This window comes from Tursiops truncatus, chromosome 2 (assembly GCF_011762595.2).
Source record: "Tursiops truncatus isolate mTurTru1 chromosome 2, mTurTru1.mat.Y, whole genome shotgun sequence".
Taxonomy (NCBI): domain Eukaryota; kingdom Metazoa; phylum Chordata; class Mammalia; order Artiodactyla; family Delphinidae; genus Tursiops; species Tursiops truncatus.
The window spans coordinates 139,655,256-139,677,779 of record NC_047035.1 but is presented as its reverse complement, the minus strand read 5'-3'; the positions used below and the strand labels follow the sequence as shown (position 1 = coordinate 139,677,779).

At 39.0% G+C, this 22,524-nt stretch overlaps 1 protein-coding gene across 31 annotated transcripts in view; it reads left to right on the top strand.

Annotated features, from left to right (window-relative positions):
* Positions 1-850: 850 nt before the first annotated feature.
* The window catches only part of BLM (BLM RecQ like helicase), a 113,858-nt gene continuing 92,184 nt past the window's right edge, over positions 851-22,524 (top strand). For all 31 annotated transcript variants that reach the window (XR_004525299.2, XR_012329609.1, XR_012329599.1 and 28 more), the window contains exon 1: positions 851-928. The gene's annotated coding sequence lies outside the window, so the exon portion shown is untranslated. The remainder of the gene's footprint in view (positions 929-22,524) is intronic.

Genomic DNA, 22,524 nt, shown 5'->3' with positions numbered 1-22,524 from the left:
AAATTATTCACACCTGGGCTTTGTCCCTATCCTGCTTCCTATGTGGCCTTTTTTGCTATTAAAAGTCTGCTTAACTTACTCTGCTTTTGCTTTTTCCTACAGAGTAATTTAACAGCGATGCGTTTTGATTGGCTGCACCGTTCGGTTTTGTTTTTGTAACATTTTTTAAAAAGGCAGATATCACACACAAAACAGGGCAGAAACAGATTTTAAGTTTTTCTTAAAAGAGAAATAAATGAAGGAAGAAAAGAAAGATCTGGCATCACAGAGCCCACAGTCCCTCGTGGAAACAATCAGCTGGAACCTCAGGTACTGCACACGTCCCTAGAGGCATCTGAGTTTGATACCCCTTTCTCCGTCAATGACAATTTCCAGTTGCTCATTTAGAAGAGAACGGGTGGGGCAGAGGCCAGCGTTACCAGGAGGGTGGAGAGGACAGCCAAAGCCTCAGAGACAGACGGTCAGAACCAAAGAGATCGGGGTGTAGAGCCTTGGCCTGGTCTGTGGGAACTAGTAAATCTCAGGCTCGCTTAAACTCCGGGGTTTTCAAGACCGCCACGGTCCAATTCCAAGTGCGTGCTTCACTTAAGTCTTTATCGACGCCACGTAACATACTTAAATCAAAGAACCCCACCAGCCCCGGAAGCCCTGGGTTCAACCGTAGTCATCTGACCTTGCATTCCGGGCTCTGATTGGGCTTTGGGAATACGTGCTCTTCCTTCTCAGACCCTTACGGGGACCCCGCCCCAGCAGCCCACGGGGGCGGGGAAAGGTGCCACGGGGCGACGGTATTGGTCGGCTTCTTCAGGACGCAGCCAATCGGAATTCGCCTACTTCCGGTGTGAAGTGAGCCGGCGCGCGGCGTCAGGGCGCGGCTGCGGCGCGGGCAGTTTGGATCGTGGTTCCGCCCGCTTCGAGACTGGGAGAGGTGAGTACCGGCGCGCGCTGACTTATGGGCCCGTCCGCCTGTCCCAGCCCCACTACTGGCTATGCGGCCCGGGGCCGGAGAGGAAGGCCTCTCCGGTTCCTCCCGTTTCCCTCCCCCGTTCGGCTAGGCCCGCTGAGTCCTCTCGTCGGGCGAACAGCATGCAAGGAGAGCGCAGACGCACATAGATCCTCAGATGGGGAAACAGAAGCCTGGGGGCGGGGGCGAGCTTTGCCAGGCTGTCCCAGGACCTTGGTGGCAGAACCGGCCTAGCACCCAGTATGTTCTTGTTCGTGTACTCCAGTGCCTACTAAGATGCCTGGCACAGAACAGTCACTTACCAGATTTCTGGCACTACCCCCATTTCCCTCCCGAGGGATAACCAAAACTCTGTACTTTGTCTGTGGCTTTCTACAATCATGAGCCAGGCTGCATGTATTCTTAGTATCTACTGTGTGCCACGTGCCCGGCACCCCTTTACCTTATAGTTGTAGCTTCGCAATACCCCAGCAAAGGGAAATGGTTAAGGACACAGACTGTATCAGATTGCCTGAGTTCGGAAGCCGGCTCCTGCATGTACTAGCTATGTGACTATCCAACTGTTACTTAAAGTGCCTCAGTTTCCTTTTGTCATATGAGGGAAATGACCTACTCTACCTCCTGGAGATTTTGTTATTATTGAACGACTTAATATATGCAATAAGTGCTTCAAAGAGTACTTGACAACATAGTAAGGGTTCTATTATAACCACCCAGAGAACTGGATAAGATTGTCCTCATTTTATACATGGAGACTCTGAAGCACAAACAATTGTCTCTGTGATGAAAGGGCATTTGGTGATTAAATGCTAGAAATAGGATTTGAACCAAGAACTGCCTGACTCCAAAACATCTTGCACAACATGGGGATTTCACCCTTACCCCTCACCTGCCCTTAGGTTACTTGGCACTTTGGACACCTAGTGGCCTGAGATGGAGCAGGTACCTGACAGCTCCTGGTGCCACCAGCGTGGATAAATAGCACTCCTGTGCCCCTGTCAAGATGAACGGGCAGTAATGAGAGAGACTGTGTGAGCGACCAGAAATTGGAGAAGGCGGGAGATAGAGTATTCTGTGTGAGGAATAGTAAATAGTATTAAATTGAGCCAACGTTTAGTTAGCCAGGCTGCTGTCAGAAAGTAGCTTGTAGTCTAGTAGGAGAAATACGGTGCATGTATCTTTTTGAATTCGTGTTTTCATTTTTTCTGGTTATATACCCAGAAGTGCAATTTCTGGATCAAATGGTAATTAAATTGTCAATTTTTGAGGAACTTCCATATTGTTTTCCATAGTGGCTGCACCATTCCCATTAAGAGTGTACAAGGGTTCCCTTTTTTCCACTTCCTCTCCAACATTTGTTATTTGTTTTTGGGGTTTTTTTTTTTTTGGCTGCACCCCACAGCTTGTGGGATCTTAGTTCCCCGACCAGGGATCAAACCTGTGCCCCCTGCAATGGAAGCGTGGAGTCCTAACCACTGGACCCCGCCCCCCAGGGAATTCCCCAGCATTTGTTATTTGTAGGCTTTTTGATGACAGCCATTCTGACAGATGTGAGGTGATATCTCATTCTTGTTTTGATTTGCATTTCTCTAATAATTAGCAGTGTTAAGCATCTTCTCATGTACCTGTTAGCCATCTGTATGTCTTCTTTGGAAAAATGTCTATTTAGATCTTCTGCGCATTTTTTGATTGGGTTTTTTGTTTACCAGCACCACTTGTCGAAGAGACTGTCCTTTCTCCATTGTATATTCTTGCCTTCTTTATTGTAGATTAATTGACCATAGGTGTGTGGGTTTTATTTCTGGGCTCACTGTTCTGTTGCATTGATCTATGTGTCTGTTCTTGTGCCAGTACCATGCTGTTTTGATTACTGTAGCTTTGTAGTATAGTGTGACGCCTGGGAGGGCAGTACCTCCAGTTTTGTTCTTTTTTCTCAAGATTGCTTTGGCACTTTGGGGTCTTTCATGAGTCCATGTGCATTTCAGGAGTATTTGTTTCAATTCTGTGAAAAATGTTGTGGGATTGCATTACATCTGTATATTGCTTTGGGTTATATTCTGTATATATTCCTTTTAAGGGAAGGAAGGGTAGAAAAAGAGGTCCAGTGTAATTGTAGAATATTTGAGGGAGCTAAATGCCACAAGACCCTGTGGGTCTCCATTGCCTGTAGCATGATACATGAGGCCTTTGAGCAGTCTCCTCTAACCACCTGCTAGTCTGCCTCAGTCTTTGCATGAATAGTGTATAGACTACCCTTCACAACCTCCACCCTGTTTGGAAGGTTCCAATTGTCCTTCAAGATCCAATTCAGTGTTCTTTGGAAAACTGCTCTATGATTTTCCTGAGTTTTACCTTCATCTGGGAAGCCATAAGACTTTTAAGAAAAGACTTTATTATAGGACTTACCCATTTCATTGTAATTTTTTATTGACATGTCTGTTTCCTGCTAGTCTAGAAGCTCATTGAAGGAAGTAATTATTTCTTTTCTGTGTCCTCTAGTGCCTCCTACAATCCCTGGCACAGAGTGAAAATACAAGTCATAATCAACTAATGGAAGTTCTTGGTGTTATGACATATAGACTTTGTTCTCTAGAATGGCAGGGAACTATTGAGTTTACTTTGTCTAAAAAGTCCTATATCTTTTTTTTTTTTTTTTTTTTTTTTTTTTTGCGGTATGCGGGCCTCTCACCGTTGTGGCCTCTCCCGTTGCGGAGCACAGGCTCCGGACGCACAGGCCCAGCGGCCATGGTTCACGGGCCCAGCCGCTCCGTGGCATGTGGGATCTTCCCAGACTGAGGCGCGAACCCGTGTCCCCTGCATCGGCAGGTGGACTCTCAACCACTGCGCCACCAGGGAAGCCCAAGTCCTATATCTTAATGAACCATATTCTCAATGTCAAGAAAAATATTGCAGTCATAATCCTGTCTTCCAAACACTTCAGCTATTTTTATTTTTTCATAAAATTTAAATTTTCTAAATTTTAACTATGCAAATTTATTACTGTAAGCCTAATATACTCATAATTTACTGAGTTTTTTTCAGTTTTAAATTATTCCATGTAGCTTCTCAGTCTCCATGGTAGTCATTTATCTTGTAAATTATCACATTATCCCACCCTCCTTCGTGGTTTAATAGGTGTGAAATGTTGCTTCATGCTATTAATTATTAGAAGAATTGAACATTTTTCCATGAGATTATTTTGTCTTTGTATATTCTGGTGAACTATGTGTTTATATTCCCTGATCATTTGTTCACAGGAACTTTATGTGTTTTTAATATTAATCCTTTATTTGTTATTTGTTGCTAATTTTCTTTTAAAAAAATTTCATATGTGAAAGTAGATACATTTTTCAAACTACATAGTGTGTGTGTATATATATATATAAATATAAAGAAAACTTATAAAGTTTAATTTTACATTAAAATTATATAAATGTAAAGAATAATTATAAAATTATAATTACATGTAACTGTCATCCAAATCAAGAAATATGGGGTACTTACTAGTACCCCAGAAGTATGCTTCCCTCATCATAACCTCCTCCCTACACTAGAGGTAACTGTTTTCCTGTTTTGTGTAATAATAATTCTCTTGTCTTCCTAATTTACCCATATATGCAACCTGTAAGTAATGTAGTGCAGTTTTGCTCGGTTTGAACTCTATAAACGGGATGGTAGTTTGTGTATTCTACTTTGTCTTTCTCATTTAGTTCAACATTACGTTTGTGAGATTCTTCCATATTGTAAATACAGGTTTTTAAAATTTTTAAATAATTTTATAATTGTTAATAAAAATTTATTTTGTTGCCATAGAATATTCCATTGTATGATTGTGCCACAGTTTATCCATCCTGCTTTTGATGACATTTAGGTTGGTTTCAGTTTTGAGCTATTAATGTTGCTGTGAATGTTCTTGTTCATATTCCCTGCTGCACATGTTCGTAAGTTTGTATATAACTAAGAGTAGAACTATTGGGTCTAAGGATATGTATAGGTTTTACTTTTCGATCTAATGCCAAATTGTCTTCAAAAGTGGTTGCACTCCTACCAGTGTTTGTTTGTTTATTTATTTTATTTAATTTTTATTTTTTGGCTGCGTTGGGTCTTCATTGCTGCATGGGCTTTCTAGTTGAAGTGAGCAGCGGCTCCTCTTCATTGAGGTGCACGGGCTTCTCATTGCGGTGGCTTCTCTTGTTGCGGAGCACGGGCTCTAGGCACACGGGCTCAGTATTTGCGGCATGTGGGACCTAGAACACGCAGGCTTCAGTAGTTGCAGCGCGTGGGCTCAGTAGTTGTGGCGCACGGGCTCTAGGGTGCACAGGCTTCAGTAGTTGTGGCACGTGGGCTCAGTAATTGCGGCTCGTGGGCTCTAGAGTGCAGGCTCAGTAGTTGTGGCACACGGGCTTAGTTGCTCCGCGACATGTGGGATCTTCCCAGATCAGGGATCGAACCCGTGTCCCCTGCATTGACAGGTGGATTCTTAACAACTGCGCCACCACGGAAGTCCCTTACCAGTGTTATTAGACTTTCCATTGCTCCACATCCTTTCTAATATTTGATATTGTGTATTTAATTTTTGTCTATCAGGTAGGTGTATGTATTTTCTTATGGTTTTAATTCCCTGGATTATTAATGAAGTTGAGCACCTTGTATTTATGGACTGTTTCCTCTTTTTAAAAGTGTCTCTTCAAATTTTCTGTCTTTTCCATGGAGTTGTCTATCTTTTTCTTATTTTGTAGGAGTTATTTTTTCATTCCACATAGTGGTTATTTATTTGTTATATATATTGCAAATATCTTCTACTCTGTGTCTTTTAAAAGTGGATTTAATATAATTTTAGTCAACAATTTTTAAACACTTTTATTGTAAAATATTTTTTAACTTTTTATTTTATATTGGAATATAGTTGATTAACAATGTCGTGATGGTTTCAGGTGTATGCCAAAGTGATTCAGTTATACATATACGTGTATCTGTTCTTTTACAAATTCTTTTCCCATTTAGGTTGTTACATAATACTGAGCAGAGTTACCTGTGTTATACACTAGGTCCTTGTTGGTTATCCATTTTAAATATAGCAGTGTGTACATGTCAATCCCAAACTCCCTAGCTATCCCTTCCCCCCACCCTGTTGTGAAATATTATATATTTCATAGAGAAAAGTGCAGAAAACATCTATATAAGCTGTGCAGGAATGGGTTAACATAGTAGGCCTGGGAACTTGGGTTTTGAAACCTCTCCTAAGCTGATAAGGTTCTTTTGCCCACCTGTGGCACTAACACTTGCTTTCATTCTGAGAATCTGAAATTTTGGTGTTAAAGCGTTCCTATGTGACCAGCCCTGGATAAAAACCCTAGACAATGCATCTCTGGTGTGTTTCCTAGGGCAAAAACATTGTGCACGTGTAGCTGCAGTTTTCTTGAGAGAGAATGTGCTCTCTGGGAGGTAGAGAGCATATAGAAGCCAGCACATGGATTCCTACAGACTGATGTGTCTTTTCCTCTTGTTGCTCTGTTGGTGTGTCCTTACTGTCTGTTACGGTAATAAAACTTAGCTGTGAGTTAGGACGGTATGCCTGCGGTCGTTCATCACTGAACATGAGGGAGTGGTCTTTGGGGACCGTGGAAACAGCAGTTTAATGACATGTATCAAAGCAAACACCTCTGTACCTATGTCCCAGGTAAGAAATAGAACATTGCTAACACCCTCAGAAGCCTCCTGTCTATTAACACATATATGTGGAATCTGAATAAATTGGTATAGACGATCTTATTTACAAAGTAGAAATAGAGACACAGATGTAAACAAACGTATGGATACCAAGGGGAAAGGGGGGGTGGAATGAATTGGGAGATTGGGATTGACATATATACACTATTGATACTATGTATAAAATAGATAACTAATGAGAACCTACTGTATAGCACAGGGAACTCTACTCAGTGCTCTGTGGTGACCTAAATGGGAAGGAAATCCAAAAAAGAGGGGATAAATGTATATGTATAGCTGATTCACTTTGCTGTACAGTAGAAACTAATACAACATTGTAAAGCAACTATACTTCAATAAAACTAAAAAAAAAAAACAGGAAGCCTCCTGTCTGCCCCTGTCTTATCCTCTACCCCAAAGATAACTATTATCCTGACTTTTGTGCTAATCAATACATTGCTTTTCTTTATATTCAGGTGTCTCAAGTCTTAGTGCTGTTTTAGCTAGTTGGCACATGAAAGATTCTCAATTAAAATGCAATTCAGTTTTTCTAATCTTTTTCTTTTTTGTTAGTGCTGTTTGTATCTTGTTTGAGAAATCTCTTGGAGGTTATAAAATTATTCTTCTGTATTATTTTCCAGAAACTTTATTGTTTTGCCCTTTACATTTAGATCTGCAGTTCACTTGAAAATGATTGATGTGTATGGAGTGAAGTAGGATTTAAATTTCATTTCTTCCCACGTAGATATCCGATGTTCTAGCATGATTTACTGAAAAGACTCCTTCCATAGTGTTCTGCTATGCTACTTTTGTCATAAATTAAGTGTCTTTATATTGCCTTGCTTGTGGGTTCTTTATTCTCTTCCACTGGTGTTTGCCTATCCTAGCATCAATATCTCACTGTTTTTAAAGTAGTTTTTTAATAAGTCTTTATATGTCTGCCAGAGGAAGTCTTCTCATCCTATAGGTATTCAAGAGTATCTTGGCTATTTTTGGAATTTTGCATCTCCATATAAATTTTACACTCAGCTATTAAGTTCCTCCGGGGGAAAAAATAGAATTTTGATTAGAATTGCATGAAGTTATAGATGAATTTGGAGAGAATTGGCATCTTGACAGTATTGTTGTCTTCCAGTCATGATTATGGTACAAATATTTGTTTGATTACTCCTTAATTTCTCTTAATAATTATTTATAATTTTCTGAATAGAATCATAGACATAGTTTGGTAGATTTGTTTTTTTGATATTTAAATTTTTATGCCATTGTGAATGGTAAGTTTTCTGAAATTTCATTGTCTAATGGTTTATTGGTGGTACATAAAAATAGAATTAACTTTTGTATATTGACCTCATATCAGCAGTCTACCTAAACTCACTGCATTAGTTTTCTGCTGTAACAGATTACTACAAATTCAGTGGCTTAAATCAACACAGATTTATTATCTTACGGTGCTGTAGTTCTGAAGTTGAATGAGTCTCATTGGGCTAAAAATCAAGGTGTTGGCAAGGCTGTGTTCCTTTCTGGAAGCTCTAGGGAAGAATCTGCTTCCTTGCCCTTTACAGCTTCTTGAGGCTTTCCTCCTCCATTAATCTGAAGATTCTTTTAGTTGTTCTATATACACGGTTGTATCATTTGTGAACGTTAAGGTTCTTGCTTCTTTCCAGTTTATTTACTGTTCTTGCTTTATTGCTCTGGCTTAAATTTCCAGTGCACATCATATGGAAATGGTGAGAGTGGGCATCCTTGTACTGTTCCTGATCTAAAAGGAAAAGCTTTCTAAATATCACCTTTTTGGAGGTTTGTTTATTTTTAAATTATATATCCCCTCTGTAGGGTTAAGGAAGTTCCCTTTTACTCCTTGCTTGATAAGAGTTTTCATAATGAATGGATTTCATTGTGAATGGATATTTGATTTTATTGTATGCTTATTCTGCAGCTCTTGGGAAAAGTCATACGATTTTTCTTCTTTAATAGTTTGGTAAACTATATTAATTGATTTTTTTAATGTTGCCAATCATACATTCCTGAGACAATACAACTTGGTCATAGTATATTTTATACATGACTAGATTTGGTTTGCTAACATATTGTTTGGGATTTTTTGCAGCTACATTTATGCATAAGAATTAGCCCGTAATTTTTCACGTTGAACTGCCCTTGCAGAATTCTGTACCAAAATTATGATAGCCTCATAGAGTGAGTTGCGAGGTTCAGTCTTTCTGTACTTTGGAATCGTTCATAAAACTGGAATTTTAAATAAATTTTTCATTTAAAAATTGGAATATTGCCATAAATGCTCAGAAGAATTCACCAGCTCTCAGGTGTTGATGCTGTCTTTAAGGGTAGATTTTTAGCCACAGATATTTCTTTAAAATGGCTATAGGCTATTAGGCTTTCTGTTTCTTTTTGAGTGAGTTTTGATAAGTAAGTTTGTGAAGAAATTTGTCCCTTTCATCTAAATTTTAAATTTTATTGGCCCAAAGTTGTTCATAACAACCTATTACTATATTTTAATATCTATATTATATGTGGTTGAGTTTCTTCTTTTAGTCCCGATATTGGTTTATTTATGCCTTTTCTCTTCTTTTTGATGTCTTTTAAATTAATGAATTAATTAATTTTTGGCTGCGTTGGGTCTTCATTGCTCCGTGTGGGCTTTCTCTAGTTGTGGCAAGTGGGGCCTACTCTTCTTTGCAGTGTGTGGGCTTCTCATTGTGGTGGCTTCTCTTGTTGCGGAGCACGGGCTCTAGGCATGCGGGCTTCAGTAGTTGTGGCATATGGGCTCAGTAGTTGTGGCTCGCCGGGCTCTAGAGCACAGGTTCAGTAGTTGTGGCACATGAGCTTAGTTGCTCTGCGGCATGTGGGATCTACCCAGACCAGGGATCGAACCTATGTCCCCTTCGGCAGGCAGATTCTTAACCACTGCGCCACCAGGGAAGCCCCTTCGATAAGTCTTTTCATAGAACAAACTTGGTTTAGTGGTTCTCTCTATTTTATGTTTATTATTTTAGTTCTTATCTTTATAATTTTCTTCTTTGTATTCTCATTGGGCTTATTTTGTTTTTTCATTTTCACAAATGAAAGAGATACAAGATAGATGCCTACTGCTCATTAATTTTCATTTGTCCTTTCTAACAATTAAGGCTGTACGTTTCCCTGTAATTACTTCTTTAGTTGCGTATCACAAGTTTTTTTATATGTAGACTTTCATTATTATCCAGTTCAAAAATACATTCTAATGCCCACTCTGTTATCTTATTTGATCCATGGTTTTTTTTAGTAAGTATATTTCTTTATTTCCAAACATGAGGATTTTCTGGATCCACCTCTCTCCTTCTTTCTCTCTCTCTCTTTTTTTTTTTCTTTGAAAAATTAAAACCCTGTGGAAAAGTAGCAGGGTTAGTCCAGTAATAATATGTCTTCTCAAATGTGCATTTTGCATTCTAAAAATAGTTCACATTATCAACCTTAAAAATAAAATAGCCAGTTATTTTACTAGCAAAATGAGCTTATTCAGTAATGGCAGAGGAATTGCTATTTAGGACATGAAAACTATAGCAAACCACGGGTAGGTCTGGAGAACAAAGGAGAGCAACCTTACTTTATATAGAAAAAGGAGAAGTTGCGAAGGGCTGCTCCAAACCACAGTCCGTTGGAGGAATGTGAACGTTCAGAGTGTCTGAGTTGTTGGAGTTCTCACTGACTGGACTGTTGCTCAACAAGGAGAGAATTGGGTAATAAAGTAAGCTTCCCGCCCAGGAACGTGAAGTAAGTTGTGAAGGAAGGTACATGTGTGGAGAGCTCCCCCTTTAAGACTTCACAACTCCATTTTAAATGAGGTTTCCCTTTATTAATTTTTACAATATGTTAGGTCAGAAAGAAAACATTAGTATTTTCCAAAAGTAGAAAGATTATGAACAGTCCTTATCATTGTACAACAAAACTAGAAATTTAAAATGAAATTTTAAAAAAAAGGAAAAGCCCCTTCCATCTGGAAGATTAAAAATCTTCTATTAAAGAACTATTGGATACAAGGGACATACAAACTGAAATAAAGGATTCCTGAAAATTAACGAAATGAAAACACAACAAATCAGATTTTATAAGACATATAAAGCAGTGGTGAAGGGGGGAAATTTATAGCTTTAAAGGCATTATAAATGAAGGACGGAAAATAAATGAACTAAATTCCAAACTTGGAAAGTTAGAAAAAGAGCAAAAAGTAAACCAAACAAAAGCACAAGAGGCTAAAAAATAATAAAGATAGAAACAGAAATTAATGAGATAGAGAATGGAAGAACATGTGATTAATCAAAATCTTGTATCTTGAAAAATTTAACAAGCCAGCAAACTAATAGCTAACTTAAGAAAATAGGAGGAAATCGCAAATGCAAAATAACAAATGACAAGTGGGGGAAAACCCACTAATATAGAAGAAATTTTTTAAAATATGAGATTAACTTGCATACCTCTAAACATATTTGAATATTTATATGAAATGGATAATTATTTAGGGAAATACAATTTAACAAAATGGATCCCTGTAAAGATTACAAGTTAAATACCTCAATTTCCATAGAATAAACAAAGTTTTGAAAGAACCATCCCAATGAAAACAAAAAAACACTAGGTCCAAATGGTTTCATAGGGAAATTCTACCAAACTTCAAGAGTCTAGATAATCACAATGCTAATAAATTGTTTCAGATGAAGGAAGGAAAACTTTGAAATTCTTTTTTTTTTAATTAGATACTTCATATTATAGTCACTGATTTAGTCATCTATCTCTAGTTGTTGTCAAGGGGCTGAAAGGAAGTAAAATTTCCAAAACACTTTTCAGTCTTCTAGATGCTCTTTGAGTTTACTTTTTCTGAAGCAGCTTTATTGAACTACAATAAACTGCACATATTTAAGTTATGATTTGATCAGTTTTGATATATAGGAGATACCATCACCACAATCAGATCAATGAATATTCATCTCTCCCAAAAGTTTCTTCATGCCCCTGTGTAACGCCTCACTCTTGCTCCCTTTCCCCAGTCCAGAATCTGTAAATAGCCCCTACAGTTCTTTAAAACGAACAAATAACAAATAACCCAATGAAAAAGGAGGCAAAGGATTTGAATAGACGTTTCTCCAAAGAAGATACACAAATGACCAACAAACAGTTGAAAAGATGCTTAGCATCACTAATCGTCAGAGAAATGCAAATCAAAAACACAATGAGATATCGCGTCACACTCAGGATAGCTACTATCAAAAAACCCCAGAAACGACTTCTGTGGTGGTGCAGTGGTTAATAATCCACCTGGCAATGCAGGGGACTAGGGTTCGAGCCCTGGTCTGGGAAGATCCCACATGCTGCGGAGCAGCTAAGCCCGTGCGACACAACTACTGAGCCTGCGCTCTAGAGCCCGCAAGCCACAACTACTGAAGCCTGCGAGCCTAGAGTCCTTGCACTGCAACAAGAGAAGCCACTGCAAAGAGCAGCCCCCACTCACCGCAACTAGAGAAAGCCCACACGCAGCAACAAAGACCCAAAGCAGCCATAAATAAATATATATATATATATATATTTAAAAAACAAACCAGAAAATAACAACTGTTGGTAAGGATGTAGAGAAATGAGGATTATGGAGAAATTGGAACTCGTGCACACTGTTGGTGGGAATGTAAAATGGTGCAGCTGCTGTGGAAAATAGTATGGCAATTCCTCAAAAAATTAAAAATAGAATTACTGTATGATCCAGGAATTCCAGTTCTGGGTGCATACCCAAAAGAATTGAAATCAGGGTTTCAAAGAGATGTTTGTACACCTGTGTTTATTTCAGCATTATTCACAATAGCCAAAGGGTGGGAGCAACTCAAATGCCCATCGACAGATGAATGGATAAACAAAATGTGGTATGTACATACAACTGAATATTATTCAGGCTTTAAGGAAGGAAATTCTGACACATGCTTCAACATGAATAAACCTTGAAGACATTATGCTAAGTGAAATAAGCCAGTCACAAAGAAACCATACTGTATGATTCTACTCAAGTAGTCAAATTCATAGAAACAGAAAGTAGAATGGTGATTGTCAGAGGCTGGGGGAAAGGGGAAATGGGAAGTTGTTGTTTAATGGGCACACAGTTTCAGTTGTGCAAAGCAGAAAAGTTCTGGAGATTGGTTGCACAGCAATGTGGATATACTTTACATCACTGAACTGTACACTTAAAAACGATTAAGATGGTAAATTTTTAATGTTAGGTATGTTTTAGCACAATTAAAAATAAAAAAGGACAAAGGAGCCAGCTTGAAGGAATTCTATTCCCACTGCCCATATATGAAACAATTTGAGCATCAGCATAAATAATGACAGTATGGATTACAACCCACTGAATAAATTAAGAATCTTTACTGATAGAAAACAAGTAGGGAAGAAGGGGAAGTTCTTTATAGTGGAATGCCAATTACTAAATGATGATGCCAGCTACTAAAGAATGACTGGGGTTAGAAAGACCATCATTATATAATCATATTATTTTTCAGGTATGAATCTCCAGTGGGTATGAAAACAGTTTTTTTCTAGTTAACTTTTTTATTATTGATTTCTAGCTAATTTACGTTTGGTTGGAAACATGCCATTATGATGTCAGTCCTTTGAAGTTTGTTGAGACATGCCTTGTGACCCAGTACATGGTCAGCTTTTGTAAATGTCTGTTCTTGAAAAGAATGTGTACATTTTGCTGTTGTCAAATTTGTGTTATTCAAATCTCTGGGTTGTTACTGATTGTTTAGTTACTTGTTCTATCGATTACCGAGAGAGCTAATTTTATACTATAATTACAATCTTTTTTCTGTTTCTTCTTGTCATTCTATCAGTTTTACTTCATGTATATTTTTTCCATCTTCTTTTAACCTTGCTATACACTTAGTGTTTTAGATGTGTCTCTAATAAACAGCAAATACAGTAGTTAGATATCATTTTTAAAATTCGATTGTAATCTTTTAATCAAGGCAATTAGTCTGTTTACATTTATTATAATTCATAAATTTTTGGATTAAAATCTACTACCTTATTTTTTTCTTTGTATTATAATTTTCCTTTCTTCCGCTTTTATGTAGCTTTCTTACAGGTGAAGTGTTTTTTAAAAAAATCATTTCCCCTTGTAGATTTTAAGTTACATGCTCTGTTTTTGTTCTTTAGTAGTTACTCTAGAAAGTACAACATGCATATTTATCCTCTCCAAGTCTAAAGCTTATCAACACCTTACACTCCCAGGCAATACAAAGGCCTTGGAACACATTCACTCTCTTTACCTCCCTCCTCACTTATGGGTCATTATTGTTGGGTATTTTAACTATTTTTTTTTAACCCCAGAGGACATCATTGTTGTTGTTTTGCACAGGCAAGGTTTCCATAAATTTAACCTAATATTTACCACTTTCTTTGTCCTTCAGTCCAGCTATCATCTGAGAACTTCCACCCAGGCTCACTTTTCTACTACCTCAAAGTACATCCTTTAGAATTTCATCTAATGAGAGTCTGCTGGTGACAAACTATTGGTTTTTGATGATCTGAAAATGTCTTTATTTTGCCTTGATTTTTTTTAATAACAACTCTTTTGAGATATAACTCACACACCATAAAATTCACCCATTTTAGATGTATAATTCAGAGGCTTTTAGTATATTCATAAGCTTGTGCAGCAGTTGTCACACTCAATTTTAGAACAGCTTTGTCAGCCTAAAGAGAAACCCCACACCCCTAGCCATTAACCCCCAATCTAACCAGCAACCACCCCCGCCCCCCGCACCGCCGGCCGGCAGTCACTAATTACTCTACAGGTTTGCTCATTCTGGACATGTCATATAAATGGGATCATACTATATGTGGTTCCTTATGACTGGCTTTTTTTTTTTTTTTTTTTTTTTTGCGATACGCGGGCCTCTCGCTGCTGTGGCCTCTCCCGTTGCGGAGCACAGGCTCCAGACACGCAGGCTCAGCGGCCATGGCTCACGGGCCCAGCCGCTCCACAGCATGCAGGATCTTCCCAAACCGGGGCACGAACCCATGTCCCCTGCATCGTCAAGCGGACTCTCAACTACTGCGCCACCAGGAAAGCCCTGGCTTTTTTCTCTTACCATAATATTTCAAGGTTCATCATTATTGTAGCACTTATCAGTATGCTTTGGTCATTCCTTTGATTGATCAAATAATATTCCATATGGATATACACATTTCCTTTATCCATTCATTCATCAGTTGATGGACTTTGGGTTGTTTCTAGTTTTTGGCTATTATGAATAATGCCTCTGTGAACATTCAGATACAAGTATTTGTTGGAATACCTGTTTTCAGTTTTTTGTTTTTTGTTTTTGTGGTACGCTGGCCTCTCACTGTTGTGGCCTCTCCAATTGCAGAGCATAAGCTGCGGACGCGCAGGCTCAGCGGCCATGACTCATGGGCCTAGCCGCTCCGCGGCATGTGGGATCTTCCCAGACCGGGGCACGAACCCATGTCCTCTGCATCGGCAGGCGGAGTCTCAACCACTGCGCCACCAGGGAAGCCCTGTTTTCAGTTTTTTTGAGTATATATCTAGGAGTAGAATTGCTGGATCATATGGTAACTCTGTGTTTAACTTTTTGAGGAACTGCCAGACTGATTTCCAAAGCAGCTGCACCATTTTACATTCCCAGCAGCAATGGATAAGGGTTCCAAGTTCTCCACATCCTCACCAACACTTTATCTGTTGCTTTTATTATAGCCAGTTTTAAAAATAAAAGGTTTATTGGGATATAATTTATATACCATAAAATTCACCCTTATGCAATTCAGTCTCAATTGTTGAAGGATATTTTTGCTGGGGGAAAAGTTCTAGGTTACTCGCAGCAGACTGAAGATATTCCACTGTCGTCGTTGTCTTTTTTTTTTTTTAATTGAAGTATAGGTCATTTACAATGTTGTGTTATATTCCACTGTCTTATGATTTCCAATTTTGCTGAAGAGAAATCAGTTATCTGTCCAAATATTGCACAATGAGGGGAAATCCCTGGAAGTCCAGTGGTTAGAACTCGATGTTTACTTTCTTTTTTTTTTTTGGCTGTGCTTCATGGCATGTGGAGTCTTAGTTCTTCAACCAGGGGTAGAACCCGCACCCCCCTGCATTGGAAGCATGGAGTTTTAACCACTGGACCACCAGGGACGCACCAGGACTTAGTGCTTTCAGTGCCAGGGCCCAGGTTCAATCTCTGGTTGAGGAACTAAGATCCAACAAGCTGCTTGTTACAACCAAAAAGAACCCCAAATTTTGCACAATGATGTATTTTGGTGTGGATTTATTTTTCTCTGTCCTGTTCAGAATTTGTTTGCTTTCTTTCTTTTTTTAAAAAAATTAATTTATTTATTTTTGGCTGTGTTGGGTCTTCGTTGCTGCGTGCGGGCTTTCTCTAGTTGCAGCGAGTGAAGTTGTGGTGCATGGGCTTGGTTGCTCCGTGACATGTGGGATCTTCCCGGACCAGGGCTCAAACCTATGTCCCTTGCATTGGCAGGTGGATTCTTAACCACTGCACCACCAGGGAAATCGCTGTTTGCTTTCTTGAATTTGAGGATTTGTGTCTTTCATTTTGGAAATATCCCAGCTATTATCTTTTAAAATATTCTGCCCCAGTTTCTCCTCTTTTTCTGGAACTAGATTTCTAGCTAGATTTATGTTAGACTTTCTTACTCTATCTCCCATGTCTTTTAACTTCTCATATTTTCCATCTCTTTCTTTAGTTTTCCGTGTATGCATCTATTAAGTCAGAAACTGTGGGAATCTTAAAATTTACCCTACTTTTAAGCTAACAAGTCAGCCTCTAACAGTTATTTATATGCGCGCATGCACACACACAGACATGCACATAAATGTTTACACATGTGCTGACGAGACACAAGACCCCTGGGTCAGAGATACAGATGGTTTATTGCAGCAATACCTTGCATCCATTCCCTACACCCTAATTCCCACAGGGTGGTGTGATAAGGGCTAGATGATACCTTATATACAGTTGAGTGCATCACAGGAAAGAAACCCCAAAATTCAGAGACTCTGAACACTCGAGGGTTTCCGGCACATCTGCACAAACTCCCTTCCAGAGAGAGCACTTTTTACCTTAGAATGTAGGCAAATCTCCCCTGGATGAGAGGGGAAGGAGCCTTGAGGATTATTATCTTGAATGTAGAGAAATGTCTCCAGGGAGAGAAAAGAAAGGGCTTTATCTTTACTACTGTGAGATGTCTCTGGGGGAAGTGTGACTCCAAATGTCACCAGAGGAATACAGCAGCCAAGACCATCTGCTACTTCACATGTCCTTTGCTCAGAAGGCTTGGACCATGTAAGAATGTGAGAAATCCATGGAGCCAGATCCTGGATACTTTCTTCTGGTTTTCCCCCCACTTTACTAATGATCTCTTTAGCTGTGTGTAGTCTACTGGTAAATCTATCTGTTGAATTCTGAATCTTGGTTATTGTATCTTTCATTCCTAAAAGTTCTGGCAAGGTCAACTTTATAGTTTTCTGTTTACTGTAGATATTTTTAAGCTTGTCTTTTATTTTTGTAAACATAAGTTTAATTGCTTTATACTGCTATGTCTGATACTGTTTGACTATTTCTGTTACAACTAGTTCTCATTCCTGGTGCCTTGTTTACTTGTGTGGTTGACAATTTTTGTCTGTATTTGCTATGTATTGTCTTGTTGTGGGAACTATTTAAGGCCTAAGATAAAGGCATAGTCCTCCAGAGACATTTTTGCATTTGCATTTGGAAGACGCCTTGGAGTTAGGATCACTTTAATCTAAATTCATGACTTGGATTTTTTTAAAAATATGTGGGTGATAAAAATTGGGTTCAGAAGATTCTCAGGTTTGTGGTTTCAGAGTCTCTCCCACTCAGTCCCTCAGCAATTGATAACTTTACTTATAGATACCTGGGGATAGAAGTGAGGTTTAATTTTGGTTTACCTTTGCCCAGGTGGTATAGCCCTTTGAGGTGCTGGTTTTATAGGGGAACATTTCCCACCATGGTTGTGCCCTAACTTTGATTCTGTCCATCTTTTTCCTCCAAGGCTAGCAAAACTGATGTTCAGATTCTCAGGATCAGACAGCTGTCCTCAGGACAAAAACAACTGTCAATGCTCTCCTTACCTCTCTGGGTTCCCACTTTTGGCCTGATCATTTTAACTTCTTGTCAGAGATTTACTGTATTTAATAATTTATTTTATTTATTTTTTTTTTGTTTTCTATTTTTAATTCTTATTTTATTTGTTTGTTTGTTTGTTTGTTTTGCGGTACGCGGGCCTCTCACTGTTGTGGCCTTTCCCGTTGTGGAGCACAGGCTCCGGACACACAGGCTCAGCGCCCATGGCTCACGGGCCTAGCGGCCCTGCGGCATGTGGGATCTTCCCGGACCGGGGCACAAACCCGTGTCCCCTGTATCGGCAGGCGGACTCTCAACCACTGCGCCACCAGGGAAGCCCTAATTCTTATTTTGTATTGGAGTATAGTAGATTAACGATGTTGTGTTAGTTTCAGGTGTACAGCAAAGTGATTCAGTTCTATATAAACATGTATCTATTCTTTTTCAAATTCTTTTCCCATTTAGGTTATTACAGAGTATTGAGCAGAGTTCCCTGTGCTGTAGTGTAGGCCCTTGTTGGTTATCTATCTGTCTATCTATTTATTTATTTATGACTGCATTGGATCTTCGTTGCTGCACGTGGGCTTTCTCTGGTTGTGGCGAGCGGGGGCTACTCTTTGTTGCGGTGCATGGGCTTCTCATTGTGGTGGCTTCGCTTGTTGTGGAGCACAGGCTCTAGGCGCGTGGGCTTCAGTAGTTGTGGCACGTGGGCTCAATAGTTGTGGCTCGTGGGCTCTAGAGTGCAGGCTCAGTAGTTGTGGCACACGGGCTTAGTTGCTCCGTGGCATGTGGGATCTTCCCAGACCAGGGATCAAACCCATGTCACCTGCATTGGCAGGCGGATTCTTAACCACTGTACCACCAGGGAAGTCCCTAGTTATCTATTTTAAATATAGCTGTGTGTACACAGCTCAAACTCCCAATCTATTCCTCACCCTGTATTTAATAGTTTCTTATTTTATCCAGCAATAATCTAGAATAATTGTCAATAAGCCTTTTCAGTAAAGGATCAGATAGTAAATATTTTAGGCTTTGCAGACCATTCTCTGTCGTGACTTCCCAACTGTGGTGCTAAAGTAGCCTTAGGCAGTATGTGAACAAACAGGCCTGTGAATCATAGTTTTGCCAACTCCTGATGTAGAATATATTGCATACTGATTATGCCAATAACATTTGTTAAATATTGATTACCCTATTTTGTTATGTTTCTCTCATTAAACACTGTATTTTGGAGACTAGGATTTTCTCTGTCTCTGTCTCTCTCTCTCTCTCTTTCTACGTTGGGTCTTCGTTGCTGAGCACGGGCTTTTTCTGGTTGCGGCGAGCGGGTGCTACTCTTCATTGCGGTGCGCAGGCTTTTCATTGCAGTGGCTTCTCTTGTTGTGGAGCACGGGCTCTAGTTGCACGGGCTTCAGTAGTTGTGGCACGTAGGCTCAGTAGTTGTGGCTCGCAGGCTTTAGAGCACAGTCTCAGTAGTTGTGGCGCACGGGCTTAGTTGCTCTGCGGCATGTGGGATCTTCCTGGACCAGGGGTCGAACCCGTGTCCAAAGCAAGGGGCTGGGTTTGATCCCTGGTCCGGAAACTAGATCCCACATGCATGCTGCAACTAAGAGTTTGCATGCCACAACTAAGGAACCTGCATGGTGCAACTAAGGAGCCCGTGAGCCACAACTAAGGAGCCTGCCTGCTGCAACTGAGACCCAGTGCAACCAAATAAATAAATAAATGTTTAAAAAAAAAAAAAAGCTGAGTACCATGCCATTTAAATTAGTTACATTTAATATGATTATAATATTTCTAATGCTAGTTCCCACCCATTGTTATTTAGTATTCTTGTTTCATGCTTTTGTCAAATGAATTTTAGAAGTGTTTTTGTTGAGTTTTGTGAAATATTCTTGTGGTGTTTTAATTGGAATTTTGTTGAACTCACAAATTAATTTATGAAAAACTGTTACCTTTGTGATACTTAAACCTTTCATTTAAGAACATGAAATATTTCTCTATCCAAATCTTTATTTATCCTAGTAATATTTGGTCATTTTCTTTATATCATGAAGATGTATGTCTTTTGTTAGGTTAATTGGTAGTTTAATGTTTTTCGTTGCTATTGTTGATTGAATGCTTTTTTTTTTTTTTTTTTGCGGTACACGGGCCTCTCACTGCTGTGGCCTCTCCCGTTGAGGAGCACAGGCTCCAGACGCGCAGGCCCAGCGGCCGTGGCTCACGGGCCCAGCCGCTCCGCGGCATGTGGGATCTTCCCGGACCGGGGCACAAACCCGTGTCCCCTGCATCAGCAGGCAGACTCCCAACCACTGCGCCACCAGGGAAGCCCAGATTGAATGCTTTTTAAAAATTATATTTTCTAGCTCGTTATTACTACTACATGAGAATGCATTTGACTTTTGTGGGTTTATATTTATCTTTTATTTACCCACTTTACTGAAGTTTTAATTATCTATTGTTACGACTGATTTTCTTTGAATTGTGTTGGTATATAATCGAATTGTCTACATGTATGATATCCTCATCTCTTCTTTTCTAGTATTTCCCTTTTTGAATATCTTTGCATTGGTAAGAATGTCTAACATGAGAGTGAAAATAAGAGAACAGTCTCATTTTAGCCCCTATTTTTAATGGATTCATCCCTGTTGTAAAATATAAGATATTGTATTGGGTCTTGATTTTAAGTACTTCTAATTTTATGTTTTAATATATCTGTTAGAAATGTTTTGAGTTTAACAGGTGCCATTTCAAATATGCATTGATAATACATACTGTGTGATTCCGTATATCCATATAAGTTCAGGAATAGGCAAAACTAACCTATGGTGAATAAGTCAGTTAATGGTTATATCTGGGGTGTATTAACTGGGAAAAGGCACAAGAAAGCATACTGATATGCTAAAAATGTTCTATATTTCTATTTGAATGTTGTTCATGCAGTTATATACATAAGTAACACTATATTGAGACATATACTTAAGATCAGAGAAGTAGTTAGAAGTAATTCTGTTTGTTACTGTAAATGTGATATGTTTCTTGCTTGGCCACTTGTAGGGTTTTAAAAAGAATGTTGCCCTTTAGTTTAATTTCAGGAGACTATGTCTTAGTCTTATCTGGTTCAATAAAGGTCCTCTCAATTTCTGGCCTGAATTATTTTTATTTGTTCAAGATACTGTTGAGATAGGACTCCTTTAATCATTTATTATTTGTGAATGGTTTCTTTTACTACTTCAAGAAGTCTCATTCGCTGGATATATTTTTTATATTCCAGCCCTAGATTGTTGTCATTCTCTCATACCTTTTTTTCATTGATTTATTTATTCTTACTATGTATGGATATGGTTTTCTAGTTTACTTGTTTCATTCAATAATTTTTTTTGCACTGTTCTATCAGCTTTTTACTTATTTATATTGTTTTACAATGCCATGATAACTTCCTTCATGTACATGAGAGAAATTTTTAATCATTTTCCAAATTATACTTGTGATTTTTGTGGTGAGTCTAATTCAGAAGCCTTATCCGTTTCTGGGCTCTCATTGTTCATCCCCTTTAGTATTGTGAAACTTTGCACTAGTCTCTATTTATTTTCCATTTATTTTCTTCTTTTAATTTTGTATCACTGATCTTTGCTGTTGATGAACAATTTTTTTGCGTGTCAAACAATTTTATTGATATTTTTTGCTTCTCAGTACTCACTAACTCCTTAAAAGCATTACTGCTGAAGGCTGTTGAGAAGGAAAATTGTGTACTTGCTACCATGCTTCAGAATATGACTGACTAGAGGATGCTACCCTGTGGGAATAACCAAAGAGCAGTGTAGCTTGAAAATAGGGAAGGGTGCCCCAGGGTTAAGGTTGACTACATTGCCAACTATGAATCCATAATGTGTCACTACAGTTACGAATCAAACACATGTACTATTGAGATGACTAAACATGCATATCAAATCGTACTGTGGAATAATATTGGAAAACTCTATTAGAATACCATGGCTAGGGGAATCCCCTGGTGGTCCAGTGGTTAGCACGCAGTGCTTTCACTTCAGGGGGGCACGGGTTCGATCCCTGGTCAGGGAACCAAGATCCTGCATGCCGCATGGCACAGCCAATAAATAAATAAACCCTCTTTCTAAAAAAAAAAGAATACCATGGCCAGTTTTGATATAAAAATAAATAAGGTATGAAAAATTGTAGAAAGTTGAGACAGGAACAATACAAACTTAGAAGGAATGTGGGGAAAGGTTAAGTAATGATGCCATGGACCATTTTGTCCTGCTTTGTGTTAAGGCTGAAGGACTGTGTGCCTCTGCCTCCGTGTCAGCCATCTAATCGTTTGAGGTTGAAATGTTGAGAGGGCAGTAGTGTGACTTCACTCTTTATCATTTATTCTGTGAAAAACTTCCATATTGGACAGGACCTTGGAGAGAGCATACTTCAGTGAAAGGCCAGTGCTTTTAAACTGGATGTAAAATGGAGAGGTGCCTTTGGATGTGCAGGGACTGTGGTCTTAAAATATTCACCACTAAAAATAAAAATCAGGGCTCCTTGGGGAAATGGCTGATTCTAAGTCTGGGACAAAAAAATGCACAAGATAAGTCTGGGGTGTCTTTTCATTCCAGTTAGTAAGGAAGCTCTCAAAACCTACTAAGTTTATGTCAAAAGTATTGAAGAGTCAACCTG